This window comes from Oryctolagus cuniculus, chromosome 16 (genome assembly GCF_051225735.1).
Source record: "Oryctolagus cuniculus isolate XC-2025 breed Fujian yellow rabbit chromosome 16, ASM5122573v1, whole genome shotgun sequence".
NCBI lineage: Eukaryota > Metazoa > Chordata > Mammalia > Lagomorpha > Leporidae > Oryctolagus > Oryctolagus cuniculus.
The window spans coordinates 17,682,181-17,697,032 of record NC_142882.1 but is presented as its reverse complement, the minus strand read 5'-3'; the positions used below and the strand labels follow the sequence as shown (position 1 = coordinate 17,697,032).

The 14,852-nt window shown below is 42.6% G+C and overlaps 1 long non-coding RNA gene across 5 annotated transcripts in view; it reads right to left on the bottom strand.

Moving 5' to 3' along the window:
* The window catches only part of LOC149121561 (uncharacterized), a 73,331-nt gene extending 65,987 nt beyond the window's left edge, over positions 1-7,344 (bottom strand). The window contains exons 1-2 of one of the 5 annotated variants that reach the window (XR_016223354.1): positions 6,697-7,344; positions 305-504 (exon numbers count right to left, since the gene is read on the bottom strand). This is a non-coding gene — a long non-coding RNA (uncharacterized LOC149121561). Of the gene's footprint in view, positions 1-304; positions 505-6,696 lie in introns of those variants that run through there. The other 4 variants (XR_016223352.1, XR_016223350.1, XR_016223353.1 and 1 more) reach the window with 4 other exon arrangements.
* Between the last annotated feature and the right edge of the window lie 7,508 nt (positions 7,345-14,852).

Sequence of the window (14,852 nt, the reverse complement as noted above, 5' to 3'; positions counted from 1 at the left end):
CTGATTTCATCATCATTTAAAAAATCATCTTATTTTTCACTTTATGTTTCTGTGTGGGAGCAAACTGTTGAAATCTTAATGTATGCTAAATTGATCTTCTGTATATTAAGATAATCGAAAATGAATCTTGATGTGAATGGAAGGGGAGAGGGAGTGGGAAAGGGGAGGGTTGTGGGTAGGAGGGACGTTGTGGGAGGGAAGAAAAAAAATGCATGAGGGGGCGGCACTGTTTCGTGGTAGGTGAAGTCTCTGTCAGCAGTACTGACATCCCATTGGGTGCTGGTTTGAGTCCTGGCTGCTCCACTTCTGATGCAGCTTCCTGCTAATGCCTGGGAAATCAGCGGTGGATGGCCTAAATGCTCAGGCTCATGCATCCATGTTGGAGACCCAGAAGAAGTGCCTAGCTCCTGGCTTTGGATTAGCCCATCTCCACCTATTGCAGGCATTTGGGGAGTGAATCAGTGGATGGAAGATCTGTTGCTGCTTCTCTTTCTGTAACTCTGCCTTTTGAATAAAATAAATAAATGTTAATTTTTTTTCATGTGCTCAAGAAATCAAGCCCATTTTCAATATCAGTCTTCTCATAAACACAAAAGAGGCAGAATTTAGGGTGTTCCCATTTCTATTAAGGACACTCATCTTTTGAGGTGGGTGTTAGTGGCCTTTGGCATGCCTGTATCTGTCTGCTGGTTCACTGCCCAAAAGGCCGCAATGGCTGGGCTGCATCAGTCCAGAGCCAGGAGCCTGGAAGTCCATCCTGGTCTCTCATGTGTGTGCCATGGGCCTAGGCATTCAGGCCATCTTCCACTGCTTTCCCAGGTGCACTGGCAAGGAGCTGGATCAGAAACAGAGCATCCTGGACTTTATTGGTGCTGAAATGAGATACCAGGTGGCAGGCAGCAGCCTGCTGCACCACAATGCTGTCCCTGAACGAGGCAATAGCATGTGCCTCCCACTCTTCAGGTTTCCAGTCCATCCAGCGGGAATGGTTCCTGTGCTTTCCATCACTGGAGGTGCCATGAGTGTTAGCCAGCCTATCACTGGAGCCACCACAGGTGTTAGCTGGCCCATTCCCGTGCCTGTCTTCTTGCCAGTCCTCAGGACAGAGCCTCAGCCCCCATGGGTCCCTGCACACAGGAGGGAGAACAGATTTGTGCTCCTTGGCCATGCCCCAGAGTGAGGCAGCATGGCCTGCAGGGTGCTTTGGGAGATGCTGGGTGTGGAGGATTGTCAGGAACATATTTCCCCAGCATCAGTTCACATCAGATGGGTGGGAAAGCAAGACTAGCTGCCCCGACATGCCAGCTTTCAGCTCAGAGGTCTGTAATGTTTATGCTTTTCAGTTTTGCTGGGAATTTGAGAATCCAACTGGTACCAAATGCTTGCTCCATGACACCATCTTGAGAAAGGAGCCACAGTTGGAATCTGTACTGCTGTAGGAGATAGAAACCCCTGTATATCCTCATCCCTGGGGATCCACAGTCACTCCACTGTTCAGGCAAGAGGACCACAGCCTCATAAACCTCGCTAGACCCAGCAGCAACTGTGACCCCAACATTTTAGCCTAAGCGGTGCCCTGCACTACACTGGTCACGTAGTTCTGCACAGCAAAGTGGGTCCTATATCCAAAACCTTAAGAAGGAGTGATCACCTCTGCGGAATGAGGACCATCTCCCCTACTTCCTCAACTTTGACCCCACGAGGGCAGTGCAAGCTCTGGCTTTGGTGGGTGTGAGCAGTGCTGCATGTTCGTCCCATACTCCTGCCCAGTTGTACTGTGGATCTTTCTGAGCCTGCGATGGCTTTGAGGGGACTAAAACACCCTACTTTTGTCAGCGTACAGATCACTGGAAAACAAGCATCAGAATTAAATTGTACCATAGACCAAATGAGTCTTATCAAAATAGAACATTACATCCAACCACAGCAGGATACATCCTCTTTCCACCAGCACATAGAGTAGTCTTTAGGATAGGCCATCTCACTAGTCCTGGTGATCAATTTCTGTTCAAAATTGATCATAATGAAAGGACTAAGAGCCAAAGGGAGCACATAAACAAGACTAGTGTCTGCAAATACTAGCTGATAGAATAAAAAAGGGAGAGAGCATTCCAACATGGGAAGCGAGATACACAGCAGACCCATAGAATGGCAGATGTCCTGAATGGCACTCTGGCCTCAGAATCAGCCGTTAAGGCATTTGGATCTGGCTGAAAAGCCCATGAGAGTATTACAGGCATGGAAAGCCAAAACACTCTGGGGGAAAAAAAAATAAAAAACCCTAGATGAAAGATCTCCACGAGTGAGATCCCAGTGAAAAGAAGGAGGTACCTTTCTCTGAAGGGAGGAGAGAACCTCCACTTTGACTATGACCTTGTCTAAATATGATCAGAGTTGTTGAACTCAAAAGGTTCCATAGCCTTGGTGACTCATGACAAGAGCCTAGGGTGATTACTGATGCCGTAAACAAGAGTGTCAATTTGTTAAGTCAACAACAGGAGTCACTGTGCACTTACTCCTTATGTAGGATCTCTGTCCTTAAAGTGCTGTACATTGTGAGTTAATGCTATAACTAGTACTCAAACAGTATTTTTCACTTTGTGTTTCTATGTGGGTGCAAATTGTTGAAATCTTTACTTAATATATGCTAAACTGATCTTCTGTATATAAAGGGAATTGAAAATGAATCTTGATGTGAATGGAAGGGGGGAGGGAGAGGGAAAGGGGAGGGTTGCGGGTGGGAGGGAAGTTATGGGGGGGAAGCCATTGTAATCTATAAGCTGTACTTTGCAAATTTATATTCCTCAAATAAAAAAGTTAAAAAAATAAATCTTCCTAATTTTAATGACTAAAAAAAAAAAACAAAAACAAAAACAAACAAATCCCAGCAAATTCAAAAAAAAATCAAAATCATCACATTATCCTCTCTGAGCACAATGGAGTAAAATTAGAAATGGTCAGCGAAAGAGAAAATAACTCTAGAAGTTATCCAAATAATGGAAATGGAACAACTTGGTTCTGAATGAAAAACGGGTCCTTGAAAAATAAGGAAAATTTAAAAATTCTTTGAATCTTATGAAAATAGAAACACAATAACCTGAAACTTATGACATAGCGGAAGCAATTCTAGTAATTCTAATGAAAAGTTTATAACAGTAAGCACCTATACACACACACACACACACACACACCACAACCTAACTACAACTTAAGGACCTAGAAAGCAAGATACAACCAAGCCCAAAGCTAGGAGGAAAGAAAGAAACATCAGAGCAAAATAAATAAAATAGGAAACTAAAATAGAAAAGATTAATGAAGTAAAAAATTTGGTTTTTTGAAAAGATAAAACATACATCTTTAGCTAGAGTAAAACCAGAAAGCAGACTTGAATAAATAAAAGCATAGATGGAAAAGGAGACATTACAAATGACACCAAAGAAGTATAAAGAGGCATTACAGAGTATCATGAATGACTACACACCAACAAATTGGCAAACTTTGAAGAGGAGGACAGATTTCTACACCTGTAACTGACCAGGATTGAACAACAAAGAAAACCTGAATGGACCAATAAAAAGTAGTGAGATGGAAGTGTAACAAGAAGTATCCGGACAAAGAAAAGCCCAGGACCAGATGGCTTCACTGCTGAATTCTAGCAAACTCTTAAGGAAGAACTAACACTAATTAATCTCAAAGTACTCCCAAGTAATCGAAAGGAAGGGAACCCTTCCAAATGCATTCTATGAGGCTAGCATTACCTTGATTTCAAAACCAGTCAAGGACACAACAGAAAAAAACTCTAGGTCAATATCCCTGATGAACACAGATGCAAAAATTCTCAACTGTATACTAGCAATTGGCATTCAACACACACACCAACAAAAGTCCTTTAGTATGATGAAGTATGAGTTCTATCAGGGATTCAGAAATATTCAGCCTATGGAAGTCAATAACTAATATATCACATCAACAGAAAAAAAGGCAAAATTCATGTGATCACCTCAGCAGATGCAGAGAGCATTTGGCAATATTCAGCATCTACTTGTGACCAAAAACCTTAAATAAATTAGTATAGAAGGAATACACCTCAACACAGTAAAGGCCAGATGGGACAAACCCATAGCCAACATGATCCTGGAAGGAGCAAAGCTGAAACCATGTCCTCTAAGATCTGGAGCCAGAAAAGGCTGTCAACCTTCACTGCTCTTATTCAATATAGCATTGGAAGTTTTAGCCAAAGCAGTTAGGCAAGGGAAAGAAATAAAAGGTAGACAAATAGGAAAGGAAGAAATCAAATTGCCCCTGTTTGTAGATGACATGAGTTTGTACGGAAATAAACCTGAGTACATTCACCAGGAGACTAGTGGAACTGAAAAACAAGTTCAGTAAAGTTGCATGATACAAATTCAATATGCAAAACTCAGCAGCATTTCTAATGGACTGCACCAGAAAGAAGTAATTACAAAAAATTGTAATGCCTTGCAATCCATTTAACCATGGGTATGAAAGATCTCTACCATGAAAATTACATAACACTACTGAAAGAGGTAAAGAAAACAAAACAAAAAAGATTGCAAGATATAATTAAAATGTCCATACTACCCGAAGAGATTTCCAGATTCAATGCAGTCTCCATGGAAATACTAACTACATTTTTCATGGAACTATTATAAATTTATAAAATTTAATCTTGAACAACAACAAAGAGGGAGGCATCAGAATACTAGATTTCAGGACATTCTACAGAGCTATTTCAACTAAAACAGCATGGTACTTACATAAAAATTGTCATGTAGAACAAAGAGACTAATTGGAGATCAAAAAAGTGAATCCATGAATCTATAGTCAACTTTGACAAAGTTGTTGAAAGCACATTGGAGCATGGACTGTCTCTTCAGTTACTGGCAAGGGAAGACTGTATATCAATATGCAGTTAATTGAACTAAGATGTTCCCTCCCTCTTATACAAAAATCTACTCAAAATGATCAAAGATCTAAATATAAGACCCAAAACTATCAAACTACTAGAAAAAAAAGGGAACAACTTCAATATAATACCACAGACAATGCTTTTTTTTAATAAGATCCCAAAAGCACAAAAAAGAAAAGCAAAAACATATCAGAATGTATCAAAGAGAGAAACTTCTGCACAGTCAAGGAAACAATCCGCAAAATGAAGAAACAACCAACATAAAGTGAGAGCATATTTAAGCTATTCTTCTGACAAAGGATTACTATCCAGAATATATAAGGAACCCAGAAAACCTAATTAGAAAACAAAAAATCCAGTTACGGAATGGGCATAGAGTATGAATAGAGATTGTGCCCTTGGACTGGCCTTCAGGGAGAAACGTACACATTTAGCCCAATTCCAGGTGTGCCTTTCTGGTTCCACATGCCTAAGGAGCTATTTGGAAGGCAAGTGGGACTTCTAATGGCAGACAATAAAGAAACAACACGTGGGGACTCTAATACTGAAGTTACTGGTGATAGTAAAGGGCTCACTGAAGTAGCAGTTATGTATTGTCAGGGGCACCAATCAGCCAGCAGATGAAGCAGCCAATGTTTTCCTATATAAATCTCCTATCTGTATATGACACTCATTCCAATTTTTAGCTTGTCTAACACTTGCTCCTACTGATACTAATTCAGACACTCACTGAAGAGAATCATATGGGCTTCCATCAGTGTAGAAAAGGTTGGTATTATAATCCTGACAAACATGTTTTCTATACCTGACAATTGTGCCTTTCAAGTTGCTGAGGCTACATGTGACCATACTCATTATGGAAAGGAGATGTATTTCAATGACTCTCAAACAATCTGACTGGATACAAGTAATCACCCAAAAGTGTATGTTGTGTGTAAACACCCACAACCACCCCAAAGAGATGGGAGTGGGGCTGGCAATGTTGCACAGAGGGTTAAGCTGTTGCCAGCAATGACATCATTCCGTATCTGAGTTCCAGTTCACATCCTGGCTGCTCTGCTTCTAATCCAAGTGCCTGTTAATACACCTGGGAAACAGTGGACGATGACTCAAGTTTTGGGTTCCTGCACCCACGTGGGAGATCTGGAGGCAGTTCCAGTCTGGCCCAGCACCAGCTGTTGTGGGCACTTGTGGAGTGAACCAGCGGATAGTAAACCTCTCTCTTTCTCCCCTTCTGTCTGTCACTCTGCCTTTCAAATAAATGTTTATTTTTAAAAAAAAGCCTGAAACTCAAAATAACGAGAGTGCCCCAAGTCCCAGGCTCACAATTCTAGGGGCGACTACCTGGGGGTTAACAAACTGATTTGACTGTGATGTTGAGAGCCCAGGGGACTTAAGTACTTGGTAAAGGATGTGGATATTTTTACCAGTCAGCTGGAAGCATACTTGAATCAAACCAAAAAAAGCTACAGAATTCAGTAAAACACGACTTAACCACATCATCCCGAAATTTGGCTTCCTGAGGGCAACCACTGGCCAGCATTATCTGCAGCCATCCAGCAAGTTAAGATTGCCTTAGAGCTTTCTCCTGGCAGAAACAAGGGGAGTCTGTGTGACCCAACAGCCCTGCTGAGTTTGGGTAAACATGTCCAGCCATGAAATCGACCGACCAACTGGACAGCCAACAAGCGGGAGTAAGGACTACTGAAACCTCATGTGACTGGTGGATGGAGTTCTCCAGCTTCTGCTGGGTTTGGCTGACTTACCCATCTGCTTTCCTGTTCTCTGCTTATTTGGTCTCCATCTTCTTCATTTTCCAACCATTTTCATTTGTAGCCAAGAAAGCCCGAGCTGGACCTCCTACTGCAAGACCTTTCACCTCCATGGAATCCTGCTCCCCAGTCCTTAAAATTCATTTGCATCCTGCTTGAAGCCCTTTAGGGCTCATGGCCCCAGTGAAGTAGGAAGTATCCAGATGACAGTGATGCCCTTTCCCTCTTTTAACTCCATAAGTTATAAACTGCAGGAGAGCTCAACACACCTCTCTGCCCCCACAGAAGCAAAACAAGTAGCCTATCATTGGCTAAATGCTGAGAATAACCAGGTGTTCTTGCAAATAAAGGGGCGGGAAGGACCAGGAGGAAGCCGTTGATTGGATGCAGCCACACTCAGTGGTTAACACATTTCATGCAGGAGTCGCATGCAAGTCTGATTCAGCTGTGGCCGCTTTGTGGCACCTGTGCTGAAGCCGGGCTTGGCCCCTCACCATCACCTTCCTGATATGAAGCTAACCCCTCTCTTTATGTTAAAGTCTTCAACACCAGATGAACATGAAATAATGCAAGACACCTGACACCTTAGCAGGCATGTGTGCCTACTCCTTTCTGAAATGCATAACTCTGCCTGAAACTTCCCTAAACTTAATGAATATGTATAATTTCCTTAGAAGTAAGCCCCAGGACCTGTAACTTCCAGCTCCTCTGGGAGCCTAGTATGTAGTTACTGGCCTCACGCCTGAAATGTGCAGATTTAAATATAATCGTTTCTATTCCGAGAGCAAATCATTGCAGGTGAGTTTGATTGGCCAAGGCAGCTGACAATAACCCATGGATTTTCTGTCTTGTTATAACACCACAAAGAAATAATATGATGGATACTTTAATTAGCCCCATTTAATTATTCCACCATGTATATATGCATTGAAACATTACACTCTTCCACACAAGCATATAAATATAATTGTCAATTAAAATAAAATTAATTTAAAAAGGTTCCATGAAGATTATATAAAGCCAAGTTTTAGATTATTATCCCCTTTTAGCTCTAGGACATGTGGGAAACAGATGTATAAGGAGCAAAACCTTTTTCTCTCTGTCCTTGTTATCTTTTTTCTTTTCCTCAGTGATGAACTATAACAACCTCAGGAGTTCTAGATCCCTTGAGAGCACTAGTTGCTTAAACTTTACTTGTTAGTGGAGCTGCTTCCTTGTGGTATTTGAGGAGAAAAAATAGTGTACTTTTAAATGTTTAATTGGGGTAGGGAGATCTTCCATTTTTAAAATTTAAATTATTGTTCACGTGAGAAGGAGGGAATGAGAGAGAGACAGAGAAAGTTGCCATCAACTCTGTTTACTCCCCAGATGGCTGCACCAGCCCAGCTGGTGGAGGGGCCAGCAGTCAGGATTCAATCCAGGTCTCCCATGTAGGTGGCAGAAACCTGATCAATTGAGCCATCACTGCCACCTCCCAGGGTCTGCATTTGCAGGACACTAGAGTCAGGAGCCAGAGTCAAGTGCTTGACGCAGGTACTCTGCTGTGGGAAGCTGGCTTCTGAGCTTGCGTCTCAGACTAGGCTAAATTTTCACCCCGGTCCTGTTTATTTCATTTTCAGTCTCTTCTTCTTCCTTAAATCTTAGGTATTAACAGTAAATATCTATTGAGAAACTACAATGGTTCCAGTTCTGGGAGCCATGGTTGCTCACAAAAAGGTGACCCAGTAACATTTCAAGTGTAGAAAGTGCTAAGGCAAAAAAATTGGAGTAGTATAAAGTAGGGACTGGAAGAAACACTTGTGCACTCATGTTCATAGGAGCATTATCCACAATGACCAAAAGTGGAGCAATATGGCATCCTTGGGCATATGAAATAATACAGCCTATAGCTACAATGGAATATTATTCACCCTGGAAAAGGATGGAATTTCACACACATGCTACAATGTGAGTGAACTATGAATATACATTATACTAAATAAAAGAAGTCAGTCCCCAAAGAACAAATATTGTATGATTGCATTTGTATCTGGAACTTACAGTAGTCAAATTCATAGAGAAAGTAGAATGGTGGGTGCCAGAGGTTGTCAGGGGAGGTGGAAGAACTGGGAGTTAGTGTTTGGTGGGTACAGAGCTTCAGTTTGGGAAGATGAAAGATGTTTTGGAGATAGACATTGGTGGTGGTTATGCAACAATGTAAATAGACTCAATACTAAATTTATAACTATTGTATACTTATAAATTGCTGAGTATATTTAAAAAGTATTTATTTATTCTGAAAGGCAGGGAGACAAACAGAGAAAGACTGACAGAGGTCATCCATCCATTGATTCACACTCCAAATATCTACAACAGCCAAGGCTGAGCCAGGCTGAAGCCATGAACCAGGAATTTAATCTAGCAGGGACCCAAGTAATTGAGCCATTGCTGGCTGCCTCTCAGGGTACACATTATCAAGAATCTGGAATTAGAAGCAGGGTTGGGACTCAAACCCAGTTACTCTGATATGGGTTGCAGATGTCCCAACTGGTGTGTTAACCTCTGTGCCAAATGTTTTCCCCGGTGAGTAGATCTTCCGTGTTCTCACCACACACACACACACACACACACACACACAAATGGTAATCATGTGAGGTGATGGAAGTGTCCACTTGATTGTAATAATAATTTCACAACTTATAGGTATATTACAACATCAAAATCTATGATTTTTATTTGTTAATTATATCTCAGTAAAGCTTGAAAAATTACTAACTTGATAGATTTGATGTGAATTTTATCACCATGAAACAAGAAATTTAGAAACATACCATAGTTGAACCTTGAAAACATTATGGAACTAAAATAAAGCAGACACAAAATGTCAGACATTGTCTGATTCCACTTCAGTGAGGAACCCAGATAGAGAATTCATAGACACTACTGAAGAATAGAGGCTGTGAAGAGCCAAAGTGACTCCATTTTAAAACAATAAAAAAGCAGCCTCCGTTTCCCATAGCAGACCCGAGTCCTTGTAGAAGCAGGCATTCAGGCATTCCGGAGATATCAAAGCTTACCAGGGATAGCTAGCTCAGTAGACCAAGGCCAAAGTAACTGCCTGCACCCAAAGCTCCCATGCTGTAAGCCCCCGCTGATGCAACTCTTTTTTTCCTGCTGATGTAGCCCTTTTTTGCTTTAAAAACTCTCCCAAACAAGACCGAGGCCTCACTCCTTCCTCCGCTGTGCCAGTTGGTTGGATGGGGTCCCTGTTGTGGCTTATACTCCTGAATAAACCCTGCTTTTGCAGTTTGGTGTGATTGGGTTGCTGATAGCTTCTTGGGGATCTACTTATCTGGACACAACATCTGCCCTGGGGCTGGAGTTAGAAAATGGGCAGTTGTTTTTTGTAAGGCATACAGATTTCTGCTTGGGATGATGAAAAGCTAAAAGAACTGGATAGAGGACAGTGTACTGTGGTGGAATGAGAAGGCCATGCCAAGATGGCCACTGGCAAACAAGCATCAGTTACACAGGAATGGCTTCAGAAAGCACCTGGCAATGGAGGTTGCCTGGCAACGGGCTGTGAATTGTTAGGGCATAAACCACTCCTTGATCGGACTGGCTGCCTCTGCTATTTAAGTTGTTGTGCCAACTGAAATAAATGAGTCTGCGGGCTGCTCACCTCTGGCCTGCTTTCACCCGACTCCCAGGGACTATGTGGTGACTCCATGCCTCTTGCTCCCACCACGCTCCTCCTCTCAGAATGAATCCACAACTTCTGGCACCCAATGTGACTGAGAGACAGTGTGTCAGACTTGGTGAGGTCCCCCCTTGATTTCAGCAAGTAGGCCCCTCAGTGTTTTGTGTGCTGTTTGGTTCTGTGAGGGTGAGCACAGAACCCCCTCGTATGCCCCTTTCCTTGTCCTTGTCCTTGGTCGAAGAGACCCCAGGTTATACACACACTGCCCAGAAGTGTAACACTGCTTTTTGGCTCCTTTTACTTTCAGTTCACCTGGCGAATTCACATAAGGTACTGATCATCCCAGAATTTGGAACTTAGTGATCTTCCCTCACTGGAGAGAGGTGACACCCTGTTGACACCATGTGGGCATATGTCCTTGACCTATCAAATCAAGGAAATCCCCCCTAAGCACAGGCCATACTTACGATCTTATACACTACTGTCTGTTCGTCTAACATAGGGAACCCCCTGCGTAATGCCATCAGCCACTGAGGTGCTAGGAATTTGTTTTATTATGGTAGCAGTGCTGTGGGTGTCTTTCCTTTGGCTAGAATTGACGTGGTATGCTCCTCTTGAGCCCTCAAACGTGGGAAAGTTACCCCCCTCTCAGAAACCCACACAGATTACCAAATATAATGAATGTGTGAGTGATCAGAGCCTGCCACTCCAGGCTGTTGCCTCACAAGCAACAGTTGATGACTTAGGGAGAGAGAGCTCTGACAGTGAAAATGACAGCAGACAACACAGCAATGCCTAGTCAGCCACCCCCCAAATATCCGTGAGATGAACTTAGATAACCTTGAGGCGATAACACATGTGAGGTCATCCCATCTGCACACAGTGAGGATCCCCTCTTTGTGGCAGTCCCCAGGCACCCCAGGCTCTCAGGGCAGCCACTAGACCCCATCCCACCCACATGTTTGCCATTAATGTCAGAGTGGATTCACAATTCAGGCCCTGGATTCCAACACCCATAAAAAGGCTTCTGCTAACCAAGGGCCAAGGATATGCTTGTGTCTTTCCAGAGAATGTGGGACAGCCCATTTGGGTACTAGCCAGAAACATCAAGCCTGCAACTGACAGTCAACCAGAACCAGCTGGTCAAGACTGAGAGTCCGCCTTGTTAGCAGATGCACCTGCTCCCAATTGTCAAGCTGCTGCCCTAGCATCCTGCCCTGAGGAACTGCCCACAGTCACATCTGCTACTGTCTTTTACCCCACCAGCTCTGGTCAGCCATTTGAACAGCCAACAGCCTGCGTGTAGTCATGCCATTCCTGATTACCATTGTCCCTCATTCCTACCCCCATCTGAGCAAGCACTCCTGTGGTCTCCCATTTCGAGGGCTGGTTAGTCAATGATGGGTAAGATCCCTAGACGAGAACCTAAGACAGGCACAGCTGCATACGAAGACCACGTAGAAACGGGGTCAGCAATGTAATGGCCAAGGATCATGTCTCCCGGTGCTCAAAAATAAATGAAAAGGGGGAAATGTAGTGGAATGAGAAGGTCGTGCCAAGGTGGCTGCTGGCAAGTGAGTGTCAGTTACTCGGGAATGGCTTTGGAAACCACATGGCAATGGAGCCTCCCTGGCAACAGACTGTGATTAGATGGCTTTGGAACCCAACTAGCAAAGGAGTTTGCCTGGCAACAGGCTGTGATTGGCTAGGGCATTAACTGTCCCTTGAGTGGATTGGCTGCCTTGGCTCTATAAGCTGCTGCACCAACTGAAATCAGTGAGTCTGCAATCTGCTCACCTCTTTCCCACTTTCACCCAACTCCCGGTGTCTGTGTCGTGACTCCACACTTCTTGTCCCCACCGTGCTTCTCCTCTCAGAACAAATCCACAGCAACAGTATACAACATTGGAGTGTATCTTGTGCCACCGAACTATACACTGAGAAATGGTTACAATAGGGGCTGGCATTGTGGCAAAGCTGTTCAACATTTTCTTGGGTGCCTGCATCGTGGAGTGCCTATTCAAGCCCCAGCTATTCCATTTCTCATCCAGCTCCCTGCTATTACAACCTGGGAGGCAGCAGATGATAGTCCAATTGCTTGAGCCCTTGCCATACACACAGGAAACCAGGATGGAACTTTGGGCTCCTGGGTTCAGCCTGGACCAGCTCTGGCTGTTGCAGGCATTTTAGGATCTCTGTCCTTAACGTGCTGTACACTGAGGCTTAATGCTATAACGAGTACTCAAACAGTATATTTCACTTTGTGTTTCTATGGGGGTGCAAACGATTGAAATCTTTACTTAATGTACACTAAACTGATCTTCTGTAAAAAAAAAAAAAAAGAAATTATCAATTCCCAACTTGACTCTCACTGGGATTAAACATGACAATAGGTCTGATCTGATTTCATCATCATTTAAAAAAAATCATCTATTATTTTTCACTTTATGTTTCTGTGTGGGAGCAAACTGTTGAAATACTTACTTAAGGTATGCTAAGCTGATCTTCTGTATATTAAGATAATCGAAAATGAATCTTGATGTGAATGAAAGGGGAGAGAGAGTGGGAAAGGGGAGGGTTGTGGGTGGGAGGGACGGTATGGGGGGGAAGCCATTGTAACACATGAGTCGTACTTTGGAAATTTATATTCATTAAATAAAAGATAAAAAAAAATTCATTTTTTTTTATATGAAAGTCAGAGTTAGAATGAGGAAGAGACAGAGAGAGAGGTCCGCTATCTGCTGGTTCACTCCCAAGATGGCTGCAGCAGCCAGAGCTGAGCTGATTCGAAGTCAAGAGCCAAGAGCTTCTCCAGGTCTCCCACATGGGTGCAGGGGCCCAAGGACCTGGGACATCCCCCACTGCTTTCCCAGGCCATAGCAGAGAGACGGATTCGAAGAGGAGCAGCCAGGACTAGAACTGGTGCCCATATGGGATGCCGAAGCTTCAGACCAGGGCTTTAACCCACTGTACCACAGCGCCAGCTCCCAAGGAACATTTTTTGAAAATGGTTAAATGCTGTATTTTGTTATGTATCTGTATGTACACACACACACACAAATAAAAAAACCATTATAAAGTGTTAACAAATAGTTGAAGAATTAAAATGTGTAATTTTTTATTTGTGATTAACATTTGGTGTATATGTGTGAAATGGTCACTTCTCCATTTAATTATTTATAATCATTGTCTATATTCAAACTAAACTAGGGTCTTTTTGCTTTTTACTTGTTAAACTTATTTGATGAAGTATTAAGCCTTTTTACTGTAATGTAAATTTAAAAGATGTTGTCTCAAATTATAAAAATTATATAATATATAATTATATATAATTTATATTATATTTTATATTATAAAATATATAAGAATATATTATATATAATATATATTATATAGTAATATATTATAATGTGATATATATTAACTCTTTCAACTTAATAAATAAATCTTTAAAAAATACAAATATTGAGGCAGTCCTGGTTTAGGCTAGATTTTGACATCACTGCTCCAGTGAATCCTGGGACTCTTTCTACTCAACCATCATCTTATTAGGAATCTACAAGTCAAAACGCTGCCATATTTGTCACCAAGAAATGATCCAAGGAAGATTCATTTTTCCCAGAGGTGAAAAATGTAGGAGAGAGCAATTACAGATGTCTTCACTGTTAGTCTCCCAGGGATAATGAATTGGCAGGTTAAAGACTCCTGTTTGTGTTGTCCCTGTCCTTGAGGAGCCAAAATGATCAGAGACTGAACACATCACTGATCAGTTATTCTAATCAGCTTCAGAGGGGATACAGCCTCCAGGACACAACTTGGAACTCACTAATTTATAGTCATCAAGGTCCCACACTCGAGACACTCACATCATCTCCAGAAGAAGTGATCCAGGCCCTGTACCACATGCCTGGCTCTATCTCACACTCTGCTGGGGGCCAGACCTTCTGTTTTTATCGTCCACCCTCTACAAGAGAAAGAGATTCTAGACATTTGATTTGGTGGGTTCATGCTGCTGAGCCTGCATAGCCTGGTAAGTGTTGAGGAAACTAGGGGAGGGGAAAGGGCATTGCCTATTGTTAAGTATAAGGTAGGGTAAACTCTGTAATGTTCATGGAGAAAGACTTGCTGAATGTAATTTCTGGGAAGGAAGAATGATTAGACTGCTTGGTGATAGCGGCCACTGCGTAGTGAGTTGTGTTTTGTTTGTGGGCATGGTTGAGAAGATGATGAGAGGTGCTAGTCTTTGTTGGCCATTTCACTGCCCTGGACCACATGGTCTACTGTTGTGATTTCCAGTCCAAGTTGCACAGATGGATGCCCCAAGGTCCTGATAGAACTGTAGATTTTTAACAGCAAAGTCCTGGACCCTTCTAGATCTATTCTCTTATTACCTGACCCGAGAACTCCAAATCCTCCATTCTCTACCACCCCCAGACCAAGCCTTCTGAATTCTGTGACCCACACTTGCTTA